The sequence below is a fragment of the Zootoca vivipara genome, chromosome 3, assembly GCF_965207765.1.
Source record: "Zootoca vivipara chromosome 3, rZooViv2.hap1.1, whole genome shotgun sequence".
Classification (NCBI taxonomy): domain Eukaryota; kingdom Metazoa; phylum Chordata; class Lepidosauria; order Squamata; family Lacertidae; genus Zootoca; species Zootoca vivipara.
Genome location: NC_142586.1, coordinates 104,674,030 through 104,692,294, shown reverse-complemented (window position 1 = coordinate 104,692,294; position 18,265 = coordinate 104,674,030). Strand labels below are relative to the sequence as shown.

The following is an 18,265-nucleotide window of genomic DNA, read 5'->3' as shown; positions in this document are numbered from 1 at the left end:
CTCACTTCTCCTCGGCAGGCGGGCGCCTACACACAAGCGCGGAGAGACTCTCTGAGGCTTTTTATCCTGCGCGCCCCAAGCCGCCCGGCGCCAATCAGCTCCAGGGAAAGTGTGCGCGAAACCGGGGGGGGGTGTGTCACTCCATGAGAATTAATTGCCACCAATTTCCCCGCGCGCGATCCGATCACTCTTTTCCCTGCTCTCCCTCGTTTCCCTCTCCGCTTTCTGACTTAGGTACCGTATTATTTGCTCTGGGTAACAGATTTCACTACGAGGTGCGGAAGCCTCATCGGCTTCGGCGTTTGTCCCCTGTCTCCCTGCCCTCAACGCCCCCCGTCGCTGGCACACAAGAAGAGCCTGCAGGATCTGGCCAGTGGCCCATCTAATCCAGGATCCTGTTCTCATACAATGGCCACCCAGATCCCTGCGGGAACCTGCAAGCAGGACCTCAGCGCAACGGCACCCTCCTTTCCTGCAGTTTCCAGCAACTTGCATTCAGAAACATACTGCCACGAATCTGTCTAATCCTCTTTTGAAGCCATCCAAGTTGGTGGCCATCACTGCCTCTTGTGGAAGAGAGTTCCGTAGTTTAACCATGCGCTGCGTTAAAAATTATTTTATCTGTCCTAAATCCTCCACCATTCAGCTTCATTGGGTGTCTACGAATTCCAGTGTTATACGAACTTCATGTCACCTCTTACTCTCCTTTTTTCTACACCTAGAAGTCCCGAAAGCTGCAACCTTTCCTCATAGAAGGGTAGCTCCACCCCCTGGATCATTTTGGTTGCCCTTTTGTGGATTCTCGAGGCATAGCCCATAGGAAGCTATATCAAGTCAGACAGGTGGTCCATTTAGCTCAGTATTGCCTACACTGATTGGCAGCAGCTCTCCTGGGTTTCAGATGGGGTTCTCTCCCAACCCCACCTACAGATGTCAGGGATTGGACATGGGACCTTCTACATGCAAAGCAGATGTTTTGCCACAGAGCTACTGGAAATTCTCACCCCTTAACCACCTCTTCATTCTGTCATAGTGATATGGCGACAGATAGTAATAAAGAATGCTAAAGACAACCACCAGCAAGATAGCAGGGTGTCTGGTCAGAGATACTAACGCAGCATAACTGTAAGTGGGGGTCTACACTGTAGCATATTTAGCATAACCATTAATTAGACAGTGAAGGCATCACACTAATCATCTGCAACCATTCGGACCTGGAAAATCAAGAACCATCAGATTTCTTGGCAATGAACCCTTGGATACTTTTAATTGCCTGTTCTGTCTTAATTCTCCATGTAGTGAGGGAATACTGATCCCACCAGATGTCAAAGAGAAAAATAACTACCAGACTTTTAGGAGACATCTGAAGTCAGCCCTGTTTAGGGAAGCTTTTAATGTTTAATAGATTATTGTATTTTAATGTTCTGTTGGAAGCCGCCCAGAGTGGCTGGGGAAACCCAGCCAGATGGGCGGGGTATAAATATATTATTATTATTATTATTATTATTATTATTATTATTATTATTATTATTATTAAAAATGCAGCATGCTTTACAAAACATCCCATTAGAAGTAATATAGCAGCCGGACTGTATCTGCAAAGCTGTCCATCATTCTAGCCCCATATTCTGTACTCTGACTGGCAGCAGCTCTCAGGCTTTCTGATTATCCACAACTCGAGCCTTTTAGCTAGAAATGCCAGAGATTGAGCCTGAGGCCTTCTGCATGAGAAGCATGTGCTCTGCCACTAAACTATGGCATCTTCCAATAGAGGCACCATATTCTTCTCCCCTAGACAAGGGAAACCCCTTTTCCAATTAAGGCAAGGATGAGCCCATTGGAGTCTGAAGGAAGAATGTTAGGCAGGAGTTTATGGTAGACTCACAGAGCAGGGGACTAACAGGCAGGAAAGTTACAACTCTAAGGACACTTAAGGACTGGGGACAAAATTAGGAAGCACAAGCAATCAGAAACAAATCCTTCAGTACCCTGGACAGGTCCCATGAGCAAGGTTATTTGTTGCATGAATGCCAAAATCCATATTAAGACAATATCTTTAATAGGACAACTAAACTATGGTGGCGCTGTGGTTAAACCACTGAGCCTAGGGCTTGCTGACCAGAAGGTCGGCGGTTCGAATCCCTGTGACGGGGTGAGCTCCCGTTGCTTGGTCCCAGCTCCTGCCAACCTAGCAGTTCGAAAGCACGTCAAAATGCAAGTAGATAAATAGGAACCGCTACAGCGGGAAGGTAAACGGTGTTTCCATGTGCTGCTCTGGTTTGCCAGAAGCGGCTTTGTCATGCTGGCCACATGACCTGGAAGCTATACGCCGGCTCCCTCGGCCAATAATGCGAGATGAGCGCGCAACCCCAGAGTCGGTCACGACTGGACCTAATGGTCAGGGGTCCCTTTACCTTTACCTTTAAACTATCACAAAGCAATGTGTAAGCTTTTGTGTTCTTCATCAGACAAGGTGTTAAACAAACAAGGTGTAAACAATGGGATGGAGGTAAACAAAGCAACAGAGATGGAGAAAACCATGGAGTGCCTCTCTTCATATCAATCCCCCTGCCCCCCAAAATGCAGCCCTCCAAGCCTCTCAGTCTGGGGACTCTCCCTAATTACACTCTTTTTCTCCAGGCTGTACTTGCTTCACAGTACTTGCTTTACTGGCTTGCTTCACACCGTCCATGAGCATGAAATGTGTCCTTGAACTCTGGTTGTGCCTCTTGCTAGCCTACTGTGAACAACATGTGTAGAAACTAGCCTACTGAACATAGGTAAAATATACATTTGTTGCTCCAACTATTTGTGCCTCCAATCCCCACCCACCATTGGCATATGGCCCCTGGAAGGTTGCCTAGAAGGAAATGTGGCCCTCAACTTTTTTTAAAAAAGCTCTTCACTGGCAAATGTGCTCACAGACACATTGTCTTTTTCACTTAGGATCTTAGAGAATATATTGCTGTCTGTTCGCTGGTGTTTTGGGTCAGGTTTGCTGTTCCATTAGTTAGCTGCACAAAAAGAAATGGGAAATGGAATTTTGTTTTCCGGGAGGGAGGCAGGAATCAGTGTCAGGTGTACAGTGACTCTCAGCTGCTGCACTCTGCAAGCTGCTTTTGCAATTATACCAAAGGGAAGAGGGAGTTGCTTCTCAGTCCATCTACAAGTGATAGCATGGGCAGCATTGGGGGCAGGTGGAAGCTGTGGGGTGGTACAGAAGAGGCAAGTGTATTTCTGGGCAGGGGGCAAGGCTTGGCCCACATTTTAGATTTCTGAAAGAGAAATAATGGACCATATGACATGAATTCTCCCACACCAAATCTCCAGTAAATCCCACTGATCTTTTTAAAGTTAACTTTCAAATAAACATGTCTAAGATTGTAGCCTTATATTAATTTCCAGTTTATGATTTAAACTTCCCCAAAACATCCAGCACTTCTTGGGGGCAAGCCTCCCCTTACCCTTCTTTCAATGCTCCCTATTCTGCAAATGATAGTCCTAGGATTGCAGCAATTTACTCTGTAAGAATTAATCTGGAATAATTGCTACCCTTTAGCCCCTCACTCAAAATTATTGATACGGAATAGAAACTTCCACTTTACCTGTGAGCAGGAAAGAACAGAAAAACTGACCCTTTCTCTCTCCCTCTCTCCCCTTGTTTTTCATTTATTTTGGCAATTACTGGGAGGGGTGAGGAAACCTGAGAGCAACTTGCTCTAAATCTGTGTTGTATAAGGGGAGATTCTAGGGTATCTCTCAGGAACACACTCCAAGTTTGAAATTCCACCATAAAACCTGTATATTGGTTAGCATGTACAATTGATTTAAAACTGGCTTTCTCCTCTCCCAGTTTCTATCCTGCATTAGCAGTGATCACAAGAGAAATATATCCTAACTAAAATGCATTCTTAAGGAAAGGAAGAAAAACCTGCAAATTCCACACTGTTTCTGGGTGGTTTGTTATTTGGCTGACCAACAAAGCCAGCTTGCCAGCTCCTCAGTGTGTCTTTTGGACACTGGCATCAGCCTTGGCCAAATTCAAGCTGTGATTCCAGGTCAACTTTATTTTTAGCATCCGTCAAATCCATCAGTAAAGCTAAAATCTGCTAGATTTCAGGCTCTCTATTTTAAATTGAGAGAGTTGCTGTGTTTTACCGCAAGCCACGTGTTACCAAACAAAAACAGAAAAGGGGGAGAGGGGAGACTGCAGTTATTTGTACCTCTGATTCCATTTCTTGCACCTGGATTGCATTTCCCCGCTTCATCTGTTTATGCAAACGATTTACAAACAGCTTACATCAAGTGCTCTAAAGCAGATCACTTTTTGATTTGGTCCTTTTCTGCTAAACATGCAGATTAAACAGGGGTCTTCTGATAAAGATAATTACAAGAGGACTGCGTATTAACTTTACATTATTAAAGAAAGACCCAAATCTCCCCTTGCAAGCTGTTCCTGGGATTAGCAAAACAATAACTTTCATTTAGGGTAATTGTGATGTGAATGGCTTGGGTTTTATGGTTTTGCTTTTGACGATTACTTTTTGATCATTATTATTCTTGGTTTATAAAAAAAGCTGGAATCTCGTTTTGAATTAGTCAGGTGTGAAGGAAAAGAAAAGAAAAGAAAGAAAAGAAAAGAAGGAGTTAGTAGTTTCAGACTGACACATTAATGACAATGCTATTAGGGCTGCTGGTAATTTTGCTAGCAGCTCTGCTTACCGCAAACCAGGAAAGGGGAAATAGCTGTACATTTTTAAGAAGCAACATTGGCTGCTCTGTATCCACTTATCAAAGAGTAAGCGCCATTGAACTTATTGGGAGATATATATAGGATTGCACTGTTTGGAACAGCAATATATTGATGACTACAGAATATAAACGTGATTCATGCCTGAGATTTGTAGCCTATATCATTCCATGGTCTCAAGACAGGTAACACTGTTAAAAGCACACACACACACTGATGTGTAAAGACATTTTATTACAGCTGTCATCTAACTACAGAATTTTGTTTGATTCATCTGCCTTTGATTTAAGTTACTGATTATATTTAAATACTGTATATCTGCAGATTACCAGCATCTCATTTTTTTCCTATCTTAAATAGATAAATTAAACTATGAAGCTACCTGACCATTTCAAACAATAAATAACTACCCTTATTTGTTCAAAGGAAAGTACATCTTTATTACCATATTTAACCTTTTCAATCCCTAGTATCACAAATCAAAGTCCCTAGTATATTACACACAAAACAAATCCCAAACTTAACCTGTGTGCTGCACAACATGGTCTGTGGATCAAAATTGGTCCCATTGAACCAATTAAATCTTTAGGTGACTGATCTACTAGTTGGAAAGCAGGGAACAAAAACTAAAGTTAAGAATTACATTAAAAGTTGAATGCATTTTGGAACAGTAATTGTATCCAGAACATCCTAATGAAAATATTAGCATGTTAAAAGTTGTTCTTAATTTAAGTAAATAAAGTGGGGGGTCTCTTTTTTAAAGATGTAGAAGGTTGAAAGGATATGCTCATGAATTTAAGTTCATATTAACAGTACTGAGTTTAGTGTACCTATAAGAAATTAATTTGTATATTATAATTGAAAGTTGAAATCCTATGCACACTGATTAGGGGGAAAGCCCCATTGGCTACAGTGGGTAACAATGGAGAACCTTGAGACAGATAGTGCCTTACTAAATACAAAACATTTTTGGAAACATGAATTGTATTCCTTACAATGGCTGGAAAACCAGTTATTTAATATTTGGGTGGCAATTCTAGCACCAGAAATGTCTCTGCTTATTATCACCGTAACATTACCCACACTTCAAAAATAAAAGCAGGATATATAACAATGACTCTTGGCAAACTTGTAAATTGTTCCTCTTGCTGGATTTTTTATAAATAAGGCACTCCATTAACGATTGTGGCAATCAAAACTTGTTTGGGGGATAAACCCCTTCATGGGCTTTTAGGTTGTCAATTAAGAGCATTTCTTCCCTGCCGATCAGTTTAAAAAGATGTCACTAGACAGTTAACCCCAGTTGAGAGAATTATTGTTGACTCTTCAGAGCGTATAAAGGAGCTGGTTTCAGTGCTGTACAACATTTTGTTAAAGACCACTTTTAATTTAAACCAGAATCATAAGCATCCTAGAGAACTCTCATTGAAAATAGAGCATGGCTGATATTAAATGTCACAATCTTTCTCTTTTATACACCAGAGCACCATCCCATTATACTGGAGTGCCAGGAAAATGAGACTTTTTTTAAACATGGTGGAATTGTCCCAAAACTAATTATTATTTATTTATTCATTCATTCATTCATTCATTCATTCCCCACCCATCTGGCTGGGTTTCACAGGGGTTTGGGGAGAAAGTATTGGAGGAAATCTCATTGAGAACATAAATGCCCACTCAACTGCTTAGATCTGTGGCACTGTTACAGGTATCACATAACACCCATTCCATATTTGTAAGAAATTGATCTTATGGTGTGGCAGTACCTACAGTTTGGAACTCGCTACTGGCATCAGGCTGGCACCTTCACTGTGTTATTTTAGGCACCTAAAACAAAACAAAAAATTGTTTAGACAAGCCTATCCAGATATGTAGAAAGTTGATTAGTGTTTTTAGTTTTTCGTCACTGCCTTTAATCTTTTATAAAACGTTTTAAATAGCTGTTTTAAACTGTTTTTAACCAATAATTTTTTTCACTCCTTTTGTAAACCACATTGAGGGTGTGTGTGTTTTTTCAATCAAGTGGTGTATAAATTTTATGAAATAAAATAAATAAATAAATGAGTAAATAACTGAGTAAACAGTCCACTCTTCCCGTTATCTGGCACTTTCAAATTTATTTGTGAACACTGATCAGGATTTGAAGAACAGAGAATCTGTTTCACATCTCCTTACAGCAGAACAGGCTACAATTGCAAAGTTTTGGAAGATTTTCAATCTTGATAATTATAATTTGGATTGTTGGTACAGTATACCAAGACGTGGCAATTTGCCTTCCTTGAAATTATTTTGCATAAGTCAAAAGTATCCAGAGGCCAAAGTGTCCAATACTGCTTTATTGTCATTAGGTTTGATTTTATTTTCTGTATGAATTGGGGCCGGCCCACACACGAGACAAGGTGAGGTGAGTGCCTCTGGTGGCAGGATTCACTTGGGCAGCAGATCCCAATGTCAACCTTCCTTCCCCCAACTTGTCCCTGATGTAGATCTTCCTTCACCACTACTTCCCCAGTGGGGAGGACCCCCTCCCCCCTCAGGTGCCAAAATGTATTGGGACAGCCCTGATGTGAATGTACCAGCTGAAGGACACCAAGTTCCTCTGGTTTAGGCAAATGTCTGGATTTAGTAAAATTCTAGGTTGTCATCTGTACTTTATTTTTGGAATTACTGCCTGTTACTACCGGTATGTAGTCACAAGCTGCAAAATCTGATGACATGTCTTGGTACTGACTTTGCAAGTTTTACATTTATTTTATTTATGATCTCCAAGTTACGACAAGTGCATAATTTATTTGTACTCTTTTATTTATTTGTTATTAAAACCTGTTTAAAACTGTAAACACAGTAAAACTACTGAGGTGGGGTGGGGAGGAAGACTTTCACTGGTAGTGCCAGGGAGCAAATCTGATGTAGTAATTAGAGAAGCAGTAATCCGACCACCACCCACAACAAATTTCCTGTCCGACTAGATATTAATGGATAAACCCCTAATTTCCCCCTCCCCTCCCCCCTTTTTTTTGACGTGGCACTAGAATCAGCTTAATTTCAGCAGTTTTACGTTAAAGGCTGAGCTCCTGGCGGGGATGAGGAAGCCTTAAATATGCATATGGCCAAGTCATTTGGAAAGTTTAGGGATAAAGCATATATAATTGCTCCTAATCAGTTTATGAAACATAAAAGCTCAAAAGCGAGAGAAAGCCGATAGACAAGAGGAGAGGAAATAAGAGTTTTAAATCTCCTGCACTTTAGAGAGAGAGATGTGATTACTTACACACGATGCAGCAGTGAGAGATTCAGAAGCAGACAAATACTACCAGCTAGACATAAAGACGGGCTTTCTGCAGTCTACCTGGGGATTTTGCAGGAATATGTGCCTGTTGCATGCTCTAGCTTGCGTATTTTCTACACATCTTCTACTCTGAACCCTTTGTCAGTGTACTTTTTTGCACCTGGGCTTAGCTTTGCACGAACATGGCTTTTGCACTTCTGCACTGTGTTCTCCCATTATTTGCACACTTTCTTTCTTGCAAGAGGGAGGGGGTGGGGGCAAAGAAAAACACAAGTAGAGCAAGCTCTGGACTGAGCCTTTTGACAGTAAATCAGTTAAAGGATCTCTTGATATATGCTCATCAGATAGGATTATCTGGAATTAAACTAATCAGTAAATGTTTCTCTGCTCATTATTTTGCAAGGGAAGATTTTTGGCCTATTCCCCGACGCCAAAAGATTATTAATCCCTTAAAGAGCAGGACATCAAACATCGCTCCTCGCTCTAATTTTCTAGCATCCCCTCCCTCCAGGGCACATGGAGACTCTACAGTCACGTGTAAGGCAATCCTGGGGATTGCATTTGCGTTGGGAGTGCAGAAAGTAGATCGAGATGTACTCATAGATCTCTGGGTGACTTGCAGAAGATCAGTGAGGATTTTTGACTCCCAACTGTTTAACCATAGCAACAGCAAAATATAAGACTCGTCAAAACATTGCCAGAGGGCATTCCAAAAAGAGCAATATCACCTTTCTAGTGTGCTCAGCAATTAGGAAGTAAATGATTATGGATTTGCTCATCTCCATGCAGGTCTCCCCTTCTGGGTCAAGTGCCATGCACCAAAGCTAGACATACCTGGTGACACAAGGTAATGGTTGCTTCCATTGGAGTCTGCTGCCTAAAGCAGCTGCATCATAAAGTTTTCTGGGAAAGCGTGTCATTTTAACACAAACCTACCTTATAGTGTTGCTGTAATACTCCAGACCAATTTAGCATCTACAAACACATAAGACAGAAAGATGAATGTATCCTTGACAAATCAGTTCTGTGCACTGACCCCACTGTATGGACCACAAGGAAGAACAAACTATTAAACAAACCTCCTTAACATTCCTAGTTGTCTGGCACAGGTTTATGTCCCTATTAATAGTTGCACCTGATATCTCCTTAGTCCTCTGGTGACTGATCAAATCAATGCCTGCCTCTAGCTTTTAATTGATAGGATGTTGTTTAGTCATCTAGTCGTATCCGACTCTTCATGACCCCATGGACCATAGCACGCCAGGCACTCCTGTCTTGCACTGCCTCCCGCACTTTTATATGACTGTTGTCTTTGTCCATGGAGTTTTCTTGGCAGGGATACTTCTCCAGGTGGAGATATTCTTGCCAGTTCCTTCTCCAGGTGGATAACGTTTAGTCAAAACTCTCCACTATGACCTGTCCATCTTGGGTGGCCCTGCATGGCATAGCTCATAGCTTCTCTGAGTTATTCAAGCCCCTTCGCCACGACAAGGCATTGATCCATGAAGGGGAATTGATAGGATACTAGGTAATTTTTGCATGTTTATCAAGTAACCACACCCACCTTTGTGGACAGCAGAATCTAGGCAACACTCCCAATTCTCAGACCTGGGAACCATTCACCTACAGTACCTTTGTCTTAGCAGGATTCAGCTCCTGTCTACTGATCCGCACCTAGCCTATCTTCTGCTTCTGCACAGCCTCTTCTGCCTCAGATTTAATGGAGAAATAGAACAGAATGTTAGTATACCAAAGACACTGTGCCTCAGACTTCCTGATGACTGTTCCCAATGGCTTCATATAGATGTTTAATAACATTGGGGGATAAACAATGTCTTGCGGTAACACACAACTGAGTTGCCAGGGTGTAAACACCCCAGTTCTATTCTCTAAGATCATCTATGCCAGCAGTGAAACCATTGTAAAAACTGCCTTCAGCTCTCAGCCCACAAAAATAGTCCAGCAGTACACCACAGTCAATGGTGTCAAAATCCACTGACAGCTCCAATGGGAGCAGCAGGGTCACACTCCCCCATTTCTATCCCTCAAGTAGCATGACAAGAGCCGATTCTGTACCAAAGCCACACCTGAACCCAGATTGGAATGGGTCCAGATGATTGGTTTCCTCCAAAAGTACCTGGAGCTGAACTGCTACCACTCTCTCAAGTACCTTTCCTCAAAAGGGGTTATTGTGTAGGTGTCCCATGTGAATTTCAGATACAGGAATGATGTATCAGTATCATCTGGAAGAAAGGGAGAGGCTAAAAGTGCACCTTCATATCTTTCCTTTATACAGTAATTAATATATATATATCTGAAGGATCTATTCACACCCATTCAATTGGTGGCACGCTCCAATTCTGGTTCTCCAATATATTCCTGTTAGCCGCATCTGCAGGGTGCCTAGTCAACATCCTTGCTAATTCCTGGTAATAGATTTCTTTCTTAAGGCGTTTCTCTTTGATTAAAAACAGAAGAGCAGTCATGATTTAAATGGACTTTAAGATAAGAGCAAAGCATGTGTTGACACACTCGACTTTTGCATCTGGAGTGTCACAGATTAATCAAACTGCTGGAAAGTGGGAGAGCAAGACAGCTGTCAGAGCAGTCCTGGCTAGATCTTTTAATTAATTCGTGGAGAAATACACAGTGGGTGCGGGGAGAGAAGTAAATGAACATCCAGTTCTTAATGTGACAAGATACAAAATATATCCATTTAAAAACACAGTTATTTGGGTAACTTGAAATGGTACCTGCCTCATACACTTAACAGTTGCAATCCTATACATGTCTACTCAGAAATAAGCCCCACAGAGTTCAATGAGACTTATTCCCAGACAATACTGGATGGCAGCCTAATACACACTTACCTGGGAGCATGGTCTATTAGACTTAGCAGGACTTACCTCTGAGCTGACATATATAGGATTGCACCCCATGTGCCTCAATTCATGGCAACAACAAATTCATTTTAAGGGCATTTCTCCACTCAATGCTGTGCAAATTTACATTAGTTAAAGATGCATATTATGCCCTTTTGTGTCCAGATTCCTCACTGGCCTTCTAGAATCATGGACAGAATTGCATTTTCTGCTCCATTAATGGCATAGGCTCCAACTCTCCCTACCTACCAAGGAGGGTCCCTATTTTCTGCACCCAATAGATTACTTTCTGTGTTTTGTTTTGCTCCTACTTTGTCCTTTGGCTTTTAACAACCCAGAAGGCTTCAACTCCATTCTGCCTACAAGTATTTAGAGCAAGAGTGAAGAACAACAAAAGGAATTTTTTTTTGGTTCACAATGGTAACAGACCAATAAAATTAAAATTAAAGATAAGTGAATGTGCCTAGTTTCCATGTAATACCGGACGTGGGTGGTGCTGTGGTTTAAACCACTGACCCTCTTTGGCTTGCCAATCGGAAGGTCGGCAGTTCGAATCCATGCGCCAGAGTGAGCTCCCATTGCTCGGTCCCAGCTCCTGCCAACCTAGAAGTTTGAAAGGACTTTGCACTTTGAAGTAGATAAATAGGTACCGCTCCGGCGGGAAGGTAAATGGCGTTTCTGTGTGCCCTGGCTTCCATCACAATGTCCCGTTGCTGCAGAAGCAGCATTCCACATGATCTGGAAATCTCTCTGTGGACAAAAACCGGCTCCCTTGAGCTGAAGCGAAATGAGTGCCAAACCCCATAGTCACCTTTGACTGTGTTTAACCGTCCAGGGGTCCTTTACCTTTTACCTTACCATGTAGCACCCTTTTCAGCTACTTCACAGAAGACAGGCCCAGTGGGGCATCTAGGTAGCTTTGGAAACAGTTGGGTGGTAAAGTTTTTTAGAGGTTTCTGTATATTTAAAGGTTTTTTTGTTTTTATAAGGGCCTGCCATTATTTTTCTGGCACTTATTTGAAGATTACATTGGAGGCTGAGGTGGAGAAGGCACAGCTAAATCCAAGAAGACCACATTGAAGAGTCAGATTGTTTAGCTAGAGCTGAGAATTTGGTGGTGCTCATATGTTACTATGTGATAATGATTTAATTTTAGTGATGTATAAAAATCCTTTTATTTAGACAAAACACTGTTAATGGTTTATATGTATATATCACTTGTCTCTGCCACTACCTTTGCCGTGAGTCCCTTCGGAGACACTTAGTAATGACCGTTGGCATATAAAAGAACATTAAGCACTACATAAATCATATATCCAACTCCTTAAATCATTTGATAATCCAAATGATTTAAGCGTTTTGCCAGCCATTGTAAATTCTGCTTGCTTAAAATAAACAGCTGGTGAACCAAATTATTGAACCACCTGAAACCCTTCAAAATAAAGAGACTCTTACCTTCCTGAATTCAGTCTCTATTTACCAAGGGACCCTCCACAAAATACTCTGAAGTCGATGGAGGGATCTCCATTAGTCTTTCAGTCAAAGTCCAGCACCACTTGTAAATTAAATATAGCACAAGTACAAAATTAGCTGCAGAAACAGCACTTGCTTATACCTAATTAGAGTTAATTGAAAGGACAACAGGAGCTGCAACTTGGTGGGCTGGTGGGAAGACCTGGCCACATGGCAGAACTGAGTAGTGGAACTCCAGCTGTGATAAGCTGCAAACTAGCTAAAAGGATGTCCACTTCAGTTATCTCTGCAAAAGAGCTATTATTTTAGTGCACTATACTTGTCCAATTGCCTCAACTTATTATTTTGATCACTCTTTCCAAATGTGCTAATTTAAACAGAAACCATCAAGCTCATTAGTGAGCCTCTCATTAAAAGGGAAAAAGAAAATATAAGCACCAAAGAAGGAACTCCGAGCCACATACAATAGCTGCCATATTCATTAAATCAACATCCTCCAAAGGGAGCAAAACTGCTTCAGAAAGAGCACAGAAACTCTGCACAAGTAGGGTGTTCTGTGTCAGTCCCCAGGTGACTCTGAGGCAACATATCTCTTGCACGAAAGCTTTCCAAGGTCCTGAAAATCAGGACCTTGTCTTGCTATTTGGCACTAGCCAACCTACCCTCCAAGTTTTTAGTCTTCATCCCTTCCTTGTTTGCCCATTTTAGACTGTGAACAAAGCTGTTGCTATTGTGACATTCCTGTTTCTTACAGTAAATTTAGGAACATAAGCTAATAGTCAGTTTAGCTGTTAAGTGCAGGAAATTCCTCCATTCTGAAGGAAATCAGCCCTGAGTGCTCACTGGAAGGACAGATCGTGAAGCTGAGGCTCCAATACTTTGGCCACCTCACGAGAAGAGAAGACTCCCTGGAAAAGACCCTGATGTTGGGAAAGATTGAGGGCACAAGGAGAAGGGGACGGCAGAGGATGAGATGGTTGGACAGTGTTCTCGAAGCTACGAACATGAGTTTGACCAAACTGCGGGAGGCAGTGCAAGACAGGAGTGCCTGGCGTGCTATGGTCCATGGGGTCACGAAGAGTCGGACACGACTAAACGACTAAACAACAACAACAATTAGATACAGAGAGAGATGATTATTAAAGAAGGAATTAAAAGAACACGTTCAAGACTTTGACAAAGCAGAGAATCCTTAAAGCTCTCTTTCCAGGGATAGTGCAAGAATTTGTACAGTTCTCTTGGGCAAGCACATAAATTATACTTTAAAATGTTTAAACTCGCAAAAGAAAGGAAAACACATGTATTTTTCCTATTGCTATGTCCCCCTTTTGGTTAACATCTGTCACAAATACATTTCAGAATAATATCATAACAGTGGCTTATAATTAATCAATTAAAAAATGGAACAGATAATTGTACAGTATGCAGTGATGAGATGCTAATGGTTGCTAATCCAGTGTAAGCTCTGGCCAACATTTTTAATGAAATTAATCAAAAGAGTGAAATATCAGCCTATAAAGCAACCTCCACCAATCTGGTGCCCTCCAGATGTTTTGGACTTCAACTCCCATCAACCCCAGCCACTAACGGTGGCAAAACACAGCCTATGAGGCCACCCATGAGATATATGCTAAAAGAAGATCTCAGATGGCTAAAATTGGGAAAGATTGTAGTAAGACATCTGTGGCATAGCAGAAGACAACACTTTTGTGTTACCTTATATCCTTATGTGACTACAGCTCTTTTGATGACTGAACTTTAAACCAGCCTCAGAATTGCTGCAGAAAATTTCCCTCTTCCGGACTTCAGTGGGAGAGGAGGAAATAGCTTCTCATTCTCCTTCTCATTCATGACTACCTACCCACATCACCACAAGAGAGCATAGGGAATGGTGTAACTCAACACCCAGTCACAGAACACCACCACCAGTATATAACAATTTACCCAGGGAAACAATAATACAGGTGATCAGGAATGTGGCATCAAACTATATATCTCTGGCCTCTGTCTAATTCTCTTTTACAGCCATCCAAGTTGGTGGCCATCAGAAACAGTGTTAAGGAATCTCAGACGGCTGGTTCTGGGGGACTTCAACAACATCCATGCCAAGGCAACTGGCTCTGGGGTGGCTCAGGAATTCATAACCATGGGGCTGTCCCAACATGTCATCAGTCCAACGCATCTGGACTATGTTTTCTCAACTGGGCAGGAAGAGGGTGATCTGGAGGCTCTTCTTTGTGTGCCTCCTCCATGAGAGGTCCAGAGGGTGGCTCCCCACTTGTGGAATGCTCTCTCCAGGGAAGCACACCTGACAACTTCATTGCATATATTTAGACGTCAGGCAAAAGTATTCCTCTTCTCTGTCCTTTGGCTAACTAAACAAGTTATGGCCTTTTAAACAGGGGGCGGTAACTGTTTTTGTTCATTACTATGGTGTGCATTTTTTTTCTGTTGTAAGCTGCCCTCTGATCCCTTGATGAAGAGCAGTATAGAAATGCAATAAATAATTTAATAAATAATAAAGGGCCCTTCTTAGCAGCCTGGCCCAGGGCCTCCTTATGATGCTGCTGATATTGATGATGCCGGCACCAAAGGACAAAGTTTAGTAAGTTGTGTATTGAGATACCCAGCAATTTAAGTGGTCTGGAGTACGGGTTGAAAACCATTTGCCATAGTCAATTGAGTTTACCCTGAGTAATGGGCAGGAGGATTAAGAGGCACAGATCTCCGCTTTCTAAGAGCTGCCTGGCACAGAATTCAGCACAGTTAAAAATCTGGGTTAAAGCATGTCTGATCCTTTACTATTTCCAGGCCAGTTCACCCATCTCTAATTGGCACACACTGGGTTACAAAGCATCCACAGAAGTATTTCTATATTAATTACTATCTAAGTTTGATAGCTTGAATAGCTTACCATATGGTATTAATTTTCAGAGGGAAGCCCCCTGTTGCAAAGTATGGCTTGGATGGGGGGGGGGGAGTTAACCCATCTAAAAATTAAAATAGACATTTGACCATAAGATAAAGAAGCACCCTGTCGCATCTTCTTCCAAATGCAGGTTGTCATCTTCTTCCAAATGCAGACTGACACCCAAACTTGAGTTAACAGTTGTGCGTCATTACTTTCAAGGACTAAACTCCTTCTGGTACTAACAGCTATATAGGTGCCATCTTTAATTATTTTCAGTGGGAAAAATATCCTTCCTAATTATGGGAGACAAGAAGTTTAGGAGGTTTACTTGATTTCATCCCGTGCTTTCTTATTTTCAGTGGGAAAAATATCGTTCCTAATTATGGGAGACAAGAAGTTAAGGAGGTTTACTTGATTTCACCTGTGCTTTCTTTCAACTTCATTGATAATTTTCATAGAAAAGTTTAAATCTCTTTGCCTCAGCAGATCACTCTCTAAAATGAATATAACACAAGATTTACAACCCCCCCACTCACCAACCATGTATGTCAGCCCACCAAGGGCTCAATAGATGTTTCATTGCCTGCTTGGGACTGCAAAAATGATTGAGGGGTTTGAGCACATGTTGTTGTTTAGTCGTTTAGTCGTGTCCGACTCTTCGTGACCCCATGGACCATAGCACGGCAGGCACTCCTGTCTTCTACTGCCTCCCGCAGTTTGGTCAAACTCATGTTCGTAGCTTCGAGAACACTGTCCAACCATCTCGTCCTCTGTCGTCCCCTTCTCCTAGTGCCCTCAATCTTTCCCAACATCAAGGTCTTTTCCAAGGATTCTTCTCTTCTCATGAGGTGGCCAAAGTATTGGAGCCTCAGCTTCACGATCTGTCCTTCCAGTGAGCACTCAGGGCTGATTTCCTTAAGAATGGATAGGTTTGATCTTCTTGCGGTCCATGGGACTCTCAAGAGTCTCCTCCAGCACCATAATTCAAAAGCATCAATTCTTTGGCGATCAGCCTTCTTTATGGTCCAGCTCTCACTTCCATACATCACTACTGGGAAAACCATAGCTTTAACTATATGGACCTTTGTCGGCAAGGTGATGTCTCTGCTTTTTAAGATGCTGTCTAGGTTTGTCATTGCTTTTCTCCCAAGAAGCAGGCGTCTTTTAATTTCGTGACTGCTGTCACCATCTGCAGTGATCAAGGAGCCCAAGAAAGTAAAATCTCTCACTGCCTCCATTTCTTCCCCTTCTATTTGCCAGGAGGTGATGGGACCAGTGGCCATGATCTTGGTTTTTTTGATGTTGAGCTTCAGACCATATTTTGCGCTCTCCTCTTTCACCCTCATTAAAAGGTTCTTTAATTCCTCCTCACTTTCTGCCATCAAGGTTGTGTCATCTGCATATCTGAGGTTGTTGATATTTCTTCCGGCAATCTTAATTCCGGCTTGGGATTCATCTAGTCCAGCCTTTCGCATGATGAATTATGCATATAAGTTAAATAAGCAGGGAGACAATATACAACCTTGTCGTACTCCTTTCCCAATTTTGAACCAATCAGTTGTTCCATATCCAGTTCTAACTGTAGCTTCTTGTCCCACATAGAGATTTCTCAGGAGACAGATGAGGTGATCAGGCACTCCCATTTCTTTAAGAACTTGCCATAGTTTGCTGTGGTCGGCACAGTCAAAGGCTTTTGCATAGTCAATGAAGCAGAAGTAGACATTTTTCTGGAACTCTCTAGCTTTCTCCATAATCCAGCGCATGTTTGCTATTTGGTCTCTGGTTCCTCTGCCCCTTCAAAATCCAGCTTGCACTTCTGGGAGTTCTCGGTCCACATACTGCCTAAGCCTGCCTTGTAGAATTTTAAGCATAACCTTGCTAGCGTGTGAAATGAGTGCAATTGTGCGGTAGTTGGAGCATTCTTTGGCACTGCCCTTCTTTGGAATTGGGATGTAGACTGATCTTCTCCAATCCTCTGGCCATTGCTGAGTTTTCCAAACTTGCTGGCATATTGGGTGTAGCACCTTAACAGCATCATCTTTTAAAATTTTAAATAGTTCAGCTGGAATATCATCACTTCCACTGGCCTGGTTATTAGCAATGCTTTCTAAGGCCCATTTGACTTCACTCTCCAAGATGTCTGGCTCAAGGTCAGCAACCACACTACCTGAGGTGTACGAGACCTCCATATCTTTCTGGTATAATTCCTCTGTGTATTCTTGCCACCTCTTCTTGATGTCTTCTGCTTCTGTTAGGTCCTTACCACTTTTGTCCTTTATTATGGTAATCTTTGTACGAAATGTTCCTTTCATATCTCCAATTTTCTGGAACAGATCTCTGGTTTTCCCCATTCTATTGTTTTCCTCTATTTCTTTGCATTGCTCATTTAAGAAGACCCTCTTGTCTCTCCTTGCTATTTTTTTGGAAATCTGCATTCAGTTTCCTGTATCTTTCCCTATCTCCCTTGCATTTTGCTTGCCTCCTCTCCTCCGCTATTTGTAAGGCCTCATTGGACAGCCATTTTGCTTTCTTGGTTTGAGCACATGTTAGGGCCCAATCCAAGGCAGAGAAGTTGCCACATTCAGAGTTGGATTTAGTAATGGGTTCAAATTCCCATTCAATCATTAATCTTTCTGGCTGGTGTTCAAGCCAGCTGTTAAATCTCAGCCTAAGCAATCTCACAGGGTTGTTGTGATGGTAAAATGGGAGGGAGCACTCTAAGCCATTCTGAACTCCTTGGGAGAAGGGTGGGATAAAAAAGTAGCCAAATAAACTTGTGAAATGAACAGCAGCTGTACAGGATTGTACCCTACTCAAGAAAGAATGAGTCCACAGGAAATTTTACAAGATCTGGAGGGTACAGACCCAGGCCATGGGTCATCCAGCATCAAAAAACCAAGTAAGGAGAACAGGTTTCAAGTAGCCAAAGATGGCTCAGATTGTGCAGAGCCTTGGACAGC

At 42.0% G+C, this 18,265-nt stretch overlaps 1 protein-coding gene across 1 annotated transcript in view; it reads left to right on the top strand.

Annotated features, from left to right (window-relative positions):
• Positions 1-18,265, top strand: part of ENTPD6 (ectonucleoside triphosphate diphosphohydrolase 6) — an 81,153-nt gene that overhangs the window by 23,013 nt on the left and 39,875 nt on the right. The gene's annotated exons all lie outside the window — the stretch shown is intronic.